Source organism: Musca domestica, unplaced genomic scaffold (assembly GCF_030504385.1).
Source record: "Musca domestica strain aabys unplaced genomic scaffold, Musca_domestica.polishedcontigs.V.1.1 9, whole genome shotgun sequence".
Lineage (NCBI taxonomy): Eukaryota > Metazoa > Arthropoda > Insecta > Diptera > Muscidae > Musca > Musca domestica.
The window spans coordinates 19530641-19544731 of NW_026712435.1; the positions used below are offsets into that span (position 1 = coordinate 19530641).

Consider the following 14091-nt stretch of genomic DNA (forward strand, 5'->3'; position numbering starts at 1 on the left):
CTCCTGCTTCTGCCTAATAATAAAAATAATTGAAACCAGTGCAAATCGAGACGTTAAACAGGCGGTGTTGGTCGCTGGTTTGGTCGTGTCGTGTTATGTTTTTTGTTTTACTTTGCCGTTTAAATCGTTTTGAAATTGTATATGAAAAGAAAAAAAAAAAAGACAAAAAAATATATCTACAGAAAAAGAGAAATTCCAAGAAATATAAATTGAAAATTATTTAATTAAACAAAAAGTACGTGACCCGCATATTAAAAAATAAAATTGAAAAGAAAACAACAAAACTACATTTCCTTTTGCCATGTATGATGGAGTGGAGTGTGAATAAAAACGCCCCGAAAAAAATAAATGAATTGTACGTTGAAAATTGTATTTCTTTTCCCTCATTCCACGAATAAAAAATTACAATTGATTTTTCTCCATGCACAACTTATAAGTGAAAATGAACTGCACACATACATATGTACATACAGCGAATATAATAATTACATATTTATACATTTAATTTCTGTGTTCCGCTTTTCTCCTTCATTTACGTGGTTGCTTTCCATCGTCAACGTAATGAGACGACAACGACGATGAACAATTGTGTGCTGTGCCGTTTTTATTTTGCCCAGCCATGTGTTTGTTGCTATTTTTGTGCCCCAATGTTGTCTCTTATTAGTGGCAAATTGTTGTTGTGACAAACTATCCAAGAAATTGAGCTAATAAGACCCCCACAACCAGTCTCTCTTTCTCTCGCTCACATGTATTTTCGTGTTCTCTTTAAATTCCATTGTATTGGGTATGGTCTATTTTAACTCTCTTGTTACAACATTTCCTAGTGTGGGGCTAGAAAATGCAATAGAATGGCAATACTCCGTTGTCATAATTTCCCCAAAAATGGTTTTCTATAGATTGTGAGATTTTTTTTTCAAACACGTTGCATCGAAACGTAATAACTAATGAATGATTCGCGAGAACCAAAGTTTAAGAGAAATATATCTTGAATTTGTAATTTAAAACAGTATTTTATTAGTTGGATTGAGCCAATTATCAATGTGCAAATCAAAATTTAGTTTGTATTTTAGTTAGTAAAGTGACACATTTGGAATACCGTTAACCGGTTCATTAGGGTTTTGTAATTCGTAGAACGCAAAGCAAGAAATAGTAATTTTTACAAGACGTTTTCCAATGACTCTCCTAAAAGTTTATTGAAAGTTTTGTGGGTTAGGGTACCCGTATAATTAGCCCGAAATAGGGTTCAAATTCCGGGTTAGACCCGCACTAATAAAACAATATTTTATAAGAAATCTCGGTGCAAAAAATCAAATATCAGCGTTCTCCGTCCATCCGGCTGGTGCGCACGATTACTCTCGAGTATCAGATTTCGTCCAAACTTGGTACATTGTAATATTATTATCAAAATTAGATCGAGTTAGGAGATGGACAATATCTGTCCACTCTTTCTGGTATCTCCCCCATAAAAGGTCAAAATTTTCAAAAAAAAAAAAACATTTTACTGTACAGAAGAGATAGGATAATCGATTTTGCTCCAACTTTGCAAATTCTTATATTTACATCACTGTTAGGTCAGGTGCGAAAATGGATAATATCGATTCACTCCTTCAAGTACCTCCCCCACAAAGGATCAAAGCTTTGAATAACAAAAAACGATAGTAAAATCTGAAATAAGCATCTGGTTGTCTTGATACTTCACACATCCTATAATTTTCACTAACACATGATCTGCTGTGAAGATGGAAAATATATCGGTCCACTCCTTCTGGTACTTCCCCCCAAAGGTTCAAAATTTGGAATATCCATGAAGCTCATAAAACGCGAAATTATTATCCGATCCCATTCAGACTTGGAACATCTCAATATTTCCATCAAAACAAGGTCGTTTATAAAGATGGTAGAGATCGGTCAATTCCTCCCCCAAAAAGGGTTAAAGGTTTGAATAACCAAAACGACTATAAAATCCGAAATAACCTTCCGGTTCTCTTCACATTTCACTCATATCATTATTTCTACTACAAGATATGCTGTGCAGATGGTAGAGATCAGACCATTTCTTCTGGTACCTCCCCCACATAGGGTTAACGATTTTGAAAAACAAAACTCTCAAAAAAAGCATAATAAGCTTCCAAATCTCTTCAAATTTTACACATACAAACATTTTTGCTAACACAAGATCTATTGTGAAAACGATATATATATATATATATATATATATATATATATATATATATATATATATATATATATATGCGAACCCCTTCTGGTACCTCACCCATAAAGGGTCACAAATTTTAATATTTATGTCTGTCATAAATTGCGAAACAAATGAGCAATTCCTTAGAACTTGCTATATCTAAATATTTCTCTTAACCTGAAACCTGATTGGATATAAATCTTCGACGTTCTTGTAATTTTTGTAGTTTTTAGGAGTTTTATAAAAAAAAAACCTGGTACAAAAAATCCATAATTTAGTTTTAACTTCGGAACCGTTTTAAATAAGCTTATCATCTGACCAATTGTTGGATAGGATTGGATTAGCTTTCAAATGATACCTATATTGTCTATATCGGTTTATCGGTGGATCCGGGTCTTGGACCCGTATTTTCGGGTTAAATATCTGGGTATCCGTACCGCAAGAAACTAATACTTTCCCGGAATCAGTGTAGAAATACCTACATCTAGAAAAAAATTAAAAAACTTCCAGAGTTTTTACTAAACTAGAGTTGTTCGTTGCTCGTTGGGATAGAAGCATGGAGAGCAGTTTGTGCAGTTAAATCTGGATCCATTGGCTCTGATAAAAAATTTCTTAAAATTGTTATTGAACCTATCTCAAATTATCCCTAATCTTGGAGAGTGGCAAAAGTTATTCTCATCACTTAGCTCACAACTTCTTTTCTTCTTGTTCTAGCATAGAGTGGTTGAGTAACAAGACCCTTACGTTGGGCGCCACTAAATATTTAATTATTTGACGTGCCTTTGCTGTCCAATTTATATTTTGTAGTTTTTCATTAAATATGGGTGTACGACTGTTAAGAAATCTGTTATTATGTTTGAGTTTAGCTTCAAAGTATCAATTTGCTGCAGCTAGCACAAGTATGAAGCATAGCACAAAATTTGCTCATTCTCACTCGGGAGCGAAACTTGCTTGCGTGCAGGATTGCTCGAAGAGTGGGAGTTTTTTTTTTGGACTCTACTCTTCACTCTTTTGTTTTGTTTGGTCACTCCTGTTTGAAAAATTGAAGTAGTGGCAGGCAGAATCGCTCAAAAAAGAGCTAGAGTTTGCTCTAAGAGTGAACATGAGTAGAAAATACACATTTGATGTTGATATGTACTGTAGAAAAGTGCGAAGAGGGTGGTGTGTTCGTGTACAGAAAAAATACACATACGTAGAAATACAACAATGGTATGACAAAAAGTAAAAGAGTGCCTGGCAAGAGTAGGATCTGCTCGATCTTCAACGAATTTTGCTCCCGCTCAAAAACGAGGAAAATATGCTCACTCCTATTCGAGCAACATCGAAAAATTATATTTGCCAGAATTTTATTCTGACCCCAGGAGCGCTCCCGCTGGAATTTGAACAAAGAGTGAAACTTACTCGAATTCGAGCGGGAGCGCTCCTGGGGTCAGAATAAAAATCGAACAAACTCAAGTTTGCGATATTGCTCGAATGGGAGTGAGAGATTTAAATCTGTTTACATCCAAACAAGTAAAAAAGTATCGGTCGGTTTCGCCGACAGATGTATACCCTCAGTCAATGTTCGATTATTTAAAAATATTTTGACTTCTGTTATGATTATTCAAATGTTTAATCCCTTATGCAGTAGGTTCCGAAGGAACTTTTTATGAGCTTCATGTATATTCAAAAATTTCTGCCTTTGTGGGGCAGGTACCACAAGGAGTGGACCGATATATCCCATCTTCGCAACGGATCTTTTGTTAGTGGAAATAATGGGGTGTGTGAAATATAAAGAGAACCTGATGCTTATTTCAGATTTTATAAATGTTTTGCTTATTTAAAACGTTGACCCTTTGTGGGGGAGGTACTTGATGGAGTGGTCCGATATTATCCATATTTGCACCTGATCTTATTGCTTCTCTTTCTGTGTAAATTTTTTTTTTTGAAAATGTCGACCTTGTGTGGGGTGGTTCCAGAAGGAGTGGACGGATATATTCCATCTTAACACCAGACCTTGGGTTAATATAAATATTGGGATGTGTGAAATTTCGAGACAATCGGACTCTTACATCACACTTTATGAGAGTTGTAATTATTCAAAATTTTGAACATTTGTGGGGGAGGTACTTGATGGATTTTCACACCTGACCTAGCACTGACGCAAATATTAACATTTGCAAAATTGGAGCAAAATCGGTTTATCCTTTCTCTTTCAGTGCAAAAAAAAATATATTATTTTATTTGCATCATAGAGTAAAAATGTCCCTTATTTTTTTTTTCAATTTTGACACTATACTATTTTTTGATCTTCAGGCCTAAACTAATAAAAATTGTCATCCATACAAAGAATTGACAGACAGAATTAAATCGATTCAGCTTCCGAAGGGAGTTAATAGGTAGGTCTAACGCTATTATTTAGGTATATTAAAAACGTATGTTATAATCCCCATTTAATGGTGTAGGGTATAAGATTTCCGATGTCGACACGTGTGCTTCGTATATATACGAATTGAATATTCACAAATAAACATATTAAAGAAATTTTAAAGTCTTATTCATAGACAGTCCTAAACACGTATGAGTATAAATTTTACAGTCTTTTTTGTTTGTTTCCTAATTAAGTTTATAATTAAAATTAATTGAATTGAATTACATTCATTTTATTGGGGTTTACGTCGTGCAGTGTGAAGATACTGTGGCATGTTTTAATTTGTTAGGATGCCAAAATTTTAATGGAAATTTTCTGTAATTTCGGAATAATGTCTTTCTTCTTTGCAGCTTTGTAGAAAGAGATGGCAAATTAGCTTTGCAGGGGAAAGCCACAAATCAAATAATAAATATGCCAACACTTGAATATAATTTAATAATTTTGTTAACAGCAACAACATTCATTGGTTTTATGTTAGTTGTTGTTGTTGTATTGGATTAACACAAAAAAAATAAAACCCATAATTCATGGGTGGGGATAGTGTAATTGATTAGTTGTTTTGTATTTTTTGTGTTTGCCTCAATATAACAAACGTTCTCTTATGCTCTTTAATTTATCTCTCTCTCTCTCTTTTGCTATGGGTGTTGGGAGACCTATCTCTTGTGTCGTGGGGGCCTTCAACAACTCAATCGTTGTGTGGGGCCGGTTTTCGTTGTTAGTGTGTTTCACATTCGTTAATTCATTCATTCATTGACATGAAACAACAACAACAACTACTAAAAAGGCAAAAACAGAGCTGTTACTTTGCGGTGGGCCTCAATTTCAATTGTTCACAGTGCCTGTCTTCGTACCATATTTGCCATTGATTTAAATTTTAAAGCATTTTTTGTCGTTTTGCTTTAGCAAGAATTCTTCGTTTTTTTCATTGATTGAATACATAATTGAAGAATTGAGTATTTGTAGGGATGTTATAGTTCTTGATTTCAGTCTTTTTTTTTTGCCTTAGGTTGCCACACCAAGAATATTTTAAAATTATATTATACGCAGCACACGTACCATGGCCAACAACAACAACTGCAACATAAACTCAAGGAAACTAATTTATAATTGTAGAATATGGGTGGTGTGAGTTGCTTGGCTATGTGTTGGTTATTTCCTGTGGTGGTATTGGCATTTGTACCCATCCAAATGTATGTATGTATGTATGTTTGTACAAGAGTGTGTGCACAAAGGAAATGAAATTCATCCTTTTCCACATGTAATTTATGCACATTGTTGTTCGTTTAGGGTTGCCAACGTACAAGTATATTGACATTTAAAAGTGGCACAAGGACATTTGACGCAAGAAATTAAGTTGTCTGTCACCTTGAGTTTAATATTTTGTTTTGTGTTTTAATGTGATATTTTAAAGTCAATCGGATGGTTTATTGCAAGAATTGAATTCAGATCTTATTTTCGAAAATTGTATTAACGCATGGTAAAATTTTTTAAGCTAATCTCATGTTAACATATGATACACAATTTCTTCATTTCATTGACAACATCCAAATTTCAAAACTAACCAGTAAGCAAAAGTCAAAAGTCGGGAGGAGCCGACTATATGATACCCTACACCACTATGCATATTTAGTATAGCTCCCGTAAAAAAATAATTTATTTGAAGTAGATCATACCACCCATCAACATTTGGCTTTAGAGCAATTATAGTTTGGTTTTATAAGGAATTAATATATGGGAGACATATCCAATTCTAAATCGATTTTCATTAAAACCCAAATCGGATGAAACATATATATATGGGAGCTATAGCTATATCTGAACCGATTTTCACCAAATTTTATGTACTTGCTTCTAGACTGTGCCAAAACATTGTTCCTCTACGAAGAAGCCAGCCGATGACTTAAGCCAGTCAAATAAGCGCTTTATGTATTTCCAGCCTTATTCTACCATGGGTGTATACACAAATCAGAGATGGGATTACAGAAAATACACAGATCGATGCACTTATTTAAAATGACTTTACTTTCTTAATTTTACCTAAACGCTGATGATTCATACATACTGGGAAACCAGTCTAGGCCTTAAACAAGTGAAAAAGCTGTTTGACTACCCTCCACCATTTGGAACGAATTTGGCAATTCTCAAAAACAATAAAATCCGTTAAAAATGCTGTTAAAATCTTAAAAATACCGAATGTAGATGTTATATTAGGGTCCATACGCCGACATAGACCTGCATAGGTAACATTTGTCAAAGGCCATTACAATATTCAAATGCGAAACTTAAAAATTGGTAATAATTTAGCTAATATCATCAAAATACCGAATATCGGGAGGTATCGTTATATGGAGGCTATACGAAGACTTGGACCTGCACAGACAATTTTCTGTCTTAGGCTGTAGCATCCATTACGAACATCAAAAACCAAATTTGAAAGAATTCCGATGAATACTGTCGCTAAAATCAACAAAGTACGGAATATCGGGAGGTACCGTTATATAAGGGCTATACGAAGACGTGAACCTGCACAGACAATTTTTTGTCTTAGGCTGTAGTACCGATTACGAACCAAATTTGAAACAATTCCGGTGAATAATGTCGCTAAAATCATCAAAATACCGAATATCGGGAGGTAGGTACTGTTATATGGGGGCTATACCAAAACCTGGACCTACATGGCTTATTTTCAATACCAAAAGTCCTTCAGACATAACATACGTTTCAGTAAAATTTTATCAATCTACTTCAATTTGTCCGGAAGCTAGAGTGATTTCCACAGACGGACGGACATCGCTAAATCGACATAAAATTTTTTGCTGATCAAGAATATATATACTTTGTGGGGTCTAAAATGTATATTTCGAGGTGTTACAAACGGAATGAGAAACTTAATATACCCTTCATACTATGGTGAAGGGTATAAAAAGGCGTCGGCTGTAAGAAACCCCTGCTCGCCTGGAAAGGTAGTATCGACGGAAGTTGTTAAAAAGAAGCCTCCAAAAAAGGTGTCTGGTGTGCTAGAGCCGGAGTTGCTACTCTCCATAGTAAAGGGAAGACATGGCTGAGATTAAATCTTCAACACCGTAGACCACTAAAAAGGCTACGAGGAAGATGAGGAAATTTAAGCTTGCTAAACCCTTGGAATTCACTCTACCGAGCCCATCAGATGATTTATCTATTCACCCCATTTTAACGGAGAAGGCGGCGAAACAGGTGGACAGAACAAAGTCAACAGGTGAACAGAACAAAGTCTGCTGAGTTGACAATCTCACTGAAGGAGGTAACGTCAAAGGCGACAAGTCCTGCCCCCAGCCAGGGTCGCGAAGACGATGCGGTGAACTGAGGGGCAGCAACCCAAGGCGAAGAAAAGAGCGATGACGAAAATTGTGCAACAGTTCGTCTCGTATGCTTCGGTGGCTGCGAAAAAGGATAGCGGGAAGACGAAAGTCACTCCTGTCGGTAATGCTTCTCAGAAACCTTGCGATCCAAAACTTAAGCAAGATAATAAAGCTGCTCAACGGATGATACCAGACGATCTTAGTGTAGTGGTCATTGATCAGGCCAAACTCAATGAGTTTATCAGCTAGGATCATTTCCTGCGGATCGATGGGAAGATCCGGTGTATCGGTTGAGGTCGCACAGCGAAATGCACGGATTGGCCGAGCTTCACTCTATAGGGGAGTCAGGGGTATTACCTGCGAAAATATAGAATCGGTAGATTTCCTAATTTCCGCAGTTAATGGCCTTGAAACCGTTTGGGAAGTCAGCAAGGTCGGAATATCGGATGAGGTCGCACAGCGACATGCGCGGATTCGCCGAGCTTCACACTATAGGGGTGTTTCGGCAGTTAATATCCTTGAAACCCTTTGGAATAGCAGCTTGTATCGGAGATCCCATGCGGAGATTTCGGAGATCCCTACAATGGAGTTGAAGGATCCTAAAGCTTGTACAGAAGCGGAATTCAGGTATTAGCACTAGAAATTGGTGTGTGCTAAATTCCTTTACAAAGAACAGCGGAATGGTTCTTAAGAACAAAAAAAAAAATCATGCCAAGAGCTAGTGAGACACCTGGTAACACTGATACAATAAGGACCTCATTTAACTGTCACGCTTACACAATAATTATGATGTGATGTGTGTGTGTGTGTAAATTCGAGAAGCGGAATACAACAAGAAGAAAATAGAACAAATTCTCAACCATCATTACTTCTATGGAACGCCGCTCACAATCAATTGAGGCACATGCGAACAGCTTATTTAAAAGCCTTGAATAGAAGATAAATTGTGTTCTAAACTCACAGCTGTATTTAGATTATAAATACTTTTATTTTGAGGAACTTAGAATTGAGAAATACCCCTTAAAAAGGAATGGGGTAAATACGGATTTGAGTACGGTCAAATCAAGCTCTTTACATCCTCCACAGTGGAGGCGAAAAGTATACGAAATAGAACGAAAATTGTTAAGGAAGTTCAAAAAAAAATATATCACAAAACGGAGCTGAAAATCCGACCTAAATACACATAGCTTGTCATAGACGTCCCTATTGTCATGTAAGAGGAAGACGAGATTTTCTGCAACGCCGCAAGCTCTGGCGACCAGGAACTTATGTATTTCCATTTCTGATCTTATCAAAAATTGCGGTGACAGCGCAGATAATACAACGAATCTGGTTAACATTGCCCCAGGTATTTGTTTTTGAAACTGGAAAACCATTGTTTAATATTTCGGCGAGGCGTAAGCAGCTTGGCATCATGGCTAGGCATATTGATGTAAAATTTTAATGGGAAACGACGGCAGGATTCGAGTGCGGCTATTGTATCCCTTTGTAATATAGGGTAAGATAAAAAACTACAATAAAGTCAAACGCCATCATTTTATTGAATGAAAGCAAAACATGTCGGAAATAGCATCAAATTTTATAATAAGTTTAGATATTTTCGAATTGGTCACCTTTGACACGAATTATGGCCTTCAAACGGCCAATGAAACCGTCTCACGTTGTCCGAATGTTGCTCTGCGGTATTTTGGTCCATTTCCGGCGAAGCGCTTGCTTGAGGTGATAGAGACTTTGGTATTTTTTAGTGCCAACCTTGCTTTCCAAACTACTCCAGACACAAAAGTCCAACGGATTGTTATGCGGAGATTTAGGTGGCCATTATGCGCTGGAAATGAAGCGAGGAACCTCATTTTTTAACCATTCTTGGGTGGCGCGTTCTGAGTGCGATTGTGCTGAGTCCTCTTGGAATGTCCAAGGTCTGCGCCCAAAATGTTTGCGTGCCCAAGGCTTTAATACACCCTCCAGAATAATTTCGCAATAATATTTGGCATTTATTCTGATGCCACAGTCGATTAATACGAGCGGAGAACGACCATCTGCTGTTATGGCGTTATGGCCCACACCATCACCATGGCCGACGCTTGAGTTCTGGTGGCCAACCGAATGTGCACATTTTCGGCAGTTCACCACTTTCGGCCAAGCGAAGCAACTCTTTAGCTCTTTTGAGTCTATTTTCTTTCCGTTACAGAGCACTTTTGGAGATTTCAATAACTTTAACCCGAGCTCATTTTTCAATATTTGCCGAATGGAATATTGCGATATGTTCAGTTTACGAGCCATTTTTCGGCCACTGCGACTTCGATTAGGTCGCTTCTTTACTTATCGAACCATTTCTGCTGATTTTGCTGTTTTCTTCCGTCCTCTTCCTTGACGTCGAGCTACGCTACCAGTATCACGGTAACGAGCGATGGTTCGAGACACAAAAGATTTATTCACATTTAAATGCTGAAGGGCCCTAACGATAGCCACTTGTGGTTTTCCAGCCAAATATAAAGAAATCACACTATCACGCTTGAATTCCATCAAGAATAACTTTTATTCTGGAAAGTTCCCTACAAAATGCTTTTGTATGCTTGTAAACAATATAATGAGCTGTCACTGGAATAATTTTAACAGCTGTCGGACGAGTGCCTTAGAAATGGCAGCAGTCTGAAGCTGGTTTGCAGGTTTTTCAGATATACAGTACCAACCAGAGTGCTGCAATGAGTATGATTGTAGGCTTGATCACACACAGTGGAAATACAATCAAACTCCATCAGTCGGTCAGATGCAACATGTTCATTCGAGTCACTCAAGCCAAACGAAAAAGTTGTGATCAAACATGTATTGATCGAAGTTTTGTGATCGCAATCAAACAGCTCACATGAGTTACTTGTTTACGAACTTATGTTGAATTGTTCATAACGGGTCGATCATCTATGATGAGTCTGATCGGTTTTATTTATCCTAGTTAAGTGAGTGATTTGATTTGATTAAAACACAAATGTTCGAATTTGAGCGAAATCATGATTGTAATTTTACTAAGGATTTCATAACTAAAAGATGTCCCCATTAAAGAAATTGGTACAAATTATATTTAATAAGCATACAATTTTTCATTTTATTTGGGTTTTTGGTATGCTAGACTTCAGTAACTTATTTGGAAAAAAAAAAAACAAAATTAAATTTTTTAATAAAGAAACACATCATTGGCATTTAGAAAACTAAAAATGTTTAAATATTTTTTTTTTATTTTACAATATTGGTCAAGATTTTTCACAAACTTCGACCTTTTCGTTTACCTACACCTGTGTAGTTTCTACTTGCAACAATTTCGGTCGCACTATCACAATATTCTTCCATAAATATATCAAAAAAAGTCAAAATAAACTGTCCCAACTTGATTAAATGGTTGAATAAACAATGACGCTGAGCGAACTCGATTCAAAGAAGACAATCACGGTTGTGCTTGCTCATTTACATTCATGTGTTCGATCAACTCATGCTGCTGAACACATCAAACCGTCTCGAACGCTCATGTTTGATTGTGAGTGAAGTGATTCAAACTGAGCGTTCGATTCGATCAGAAGCGAAAACGGTCATTTCATTCAGATCAAACTAAACGACTGCATCAACAAAAATCAGGTAAGAAACCGAGTATGCTTGAATTTTTGCATACTCGTTGCAGCCCTCTGGTACCAACCCCTTCTGGTACCTCACCCACAAAGGGTTTCAATTTCCAATGCTTATATCTGTCATAACTTACAAAACAAGTTGGCGATTTTTTACAACTTGTTTTATTTAAATATTTTTCTTACCCAGAAATCTGTTATGAATTTATTGAAATTTATAATTTCGCATAAAATTGGATATAAATGTTCGTTTTCCTTCAAATTTTGCACATACCAATATTTGTATCTGTATTACATGAATCATAAAAATGTAATATTTCAGTCCGCTATATTTGATACCTCACGCACATTTCCACATTTTCCAAAAAATTTGCACATATCTCATATAAAGTATACGAAGTAGTCGTTATAGTCCAAATCTGGCACGTTGTAATATTTATATCAGTTTTAGGTCAGATACGAATTGGTCAATATTGGCCAAATGCTTCGGAACCTCCCCGACAAAGGGTGGACAGTTTGAATAATCATAACTCAAGGCTGGGGGGTATAAATCTGTCGGCAAAACCGACTGATACTATTTTACTTGTTTTAGATTTTCTAATTCCATTTTTATTTTCACCCAAAATGCACCAAAGCCATGGCCTCACAATACGCCAAACTAAAATTTCATTTGATTGAGACATTCGATTTGTAAATTCTCCATTGAATTAACCAAAACTCTTTCACACTTCTCTCTTAAATAGTTATCTCTTTAAAATTGCAATTCTCTCTCCGCCTCTTCTTTTTGGGAGGTCTCAAGCAAACGGCAAACTAAAAACGCACAGTATTCGTTCTGTTTGCCGTTCTGCTTTCATTACAACTAATAAAGGAAATAGCGGTGAACGGGTTTTAGAAATGTATGCACAGCACAACATTGTGTATGGGTGTGTGTGTGTGCGGCTGTAATGCTAGACACCAAAACAAAAACACTGACACCAGAAGAAAAATTATTCATGTTTTTAATGGGGGGAAATTGTCGTGTTTTTCATTTCCCCAACATTGTGTGTGCCCGTTAAACCGCTACAGCACGTTTTTCTTGGCTATGTGCTCAATTGATGGCGATGTGTGTGTGCGGTTTGTGATTTTCTACCTTTGCTGCTATGTAGACATTGATGATGGCACACCGTTTGTGTAGCTCCTGCTTTATTGTTATTTTCTTATTTGCATTTCTGTTTCTTCTTTTATTTTGTTTTGTCGCTTCGTTTTGCAAACGCATTGCCTTGTCTGTGTGCCAATTGTTATTGTTTTTATTTTGTAGTCCGTCTTAGAAACGTACGTTTGGTGTTGCTAGACTTCAGTTGTTGCCACAACACGGCAACATCATACATATATAGTTATATGATGTCTGTTCGTTCGATCGTCTCGTCTGGTCGCGTCGCGTCCTACTGTTACAAAGTATGTCTGGCTGTTTATGTTAGCGACAAAATGAGCAAAATTCATAAACAGGAGGACGGTGGATCGACATTCATGCCTGCTGACATGTATCCAGACAGCCAAACAGACGGCGACGACTACTGACGACCACCACCAACCAGTCAAACAAATAAAACAACCAAACATTTCCATAAATTTATTTCTAGTTGGTTTGTAAATTTGGCACATTAAAATAGAGTTGCCATCCCATGTAAGAATTAGAAGTACAACTGGGATTTTTATGGCAAAACAATAAAGGAAGCAACAAAATGTTCGTTGAAATTAATAGTATGTTTACATAAGTGTGAAAATACATAAGAGTATTACCTTCTGGCAATAGTCATCGGCTGGTTTTTTTTTTTTGTTTCGTAAAAGAGCAAAAGGCTTAGGTCGACTTAGTCAAATTTTGGCCCATAAAGTCCTTCGATCCCTAAGATCCGAGCCTTCAGTGATAGATTGGGCATCAGACTCCGAATCTGACAGCAATAGCACCAATAACAATATCAGTCTCTTAAGGACTTTAACCAACACAGGGTTCATATCCTTGCTATGCAGACGACGTTATAATGCAGGGGAGTTAAAAAAACAGCAACAAAGTCAAATCTCATAATTTTTACATCTTTTTTTAATTTTATTGAATGAAAGCAAAAAATGTCGAATTATGGCTTTCAAACGGCCGATGAAACCGTCACACGCTGCCCGAATGTTGCTCTGCGGGGTTTTGGCACATTCCCGGCGAAGCGCTTGCTTGAGGTGACCGACATTTTGGTATTTTTTAGTGCCAACCTTACTTTTCAAAATTCTCCAGACACAATAGTCCAAGGAATTGATAACCAGGAGATTTTGGTGGCCATTGTGCGCTAGAAATCAAGCGAGGAACCTCATTTTGTAACCATTCTTGGTGCTGAGTCCTGTTGGAATGTCCCAGGTCTGCGCCCAAAATGTTTGCGTGCTCAAGGCTTTAATACATCCTCCAGAATATTTTCACGATAATATTCGGCATTTATTCCGATGCCACGGTCGATTAACACGAGCGCAAAGCGACCATCGGCTGTTATGGCGGCCCACACCATCAACATGGCC

The 14091-nt window shown here is 36.9% G+C and overlaps 1 protein-coding gene across 4 annotated transcripts in view; it reads left to right on the forward strand.

Annotated features, from left to right (window-relative positions):
- LOC109612796 (G-box-binding factor) overlaps positions 1-14091 on the forward strand; it is an 82667-nt gene continuing 68576 nt past the window's right edge. The window contains exon 1 of one of the 4 annotated variants that reach the window (XM_059131846.1): positions 1-355. The gene's annotated coding sequence lies outside the window, so the exon portion shown is untranslated. The remainder of the gene's footprint in view (positions 356-14091) is intronic. The other 3 variants (XM_059131847.1, XM_059131844.1, XM_059131842.1) reach the window with 3 other exon arrangements.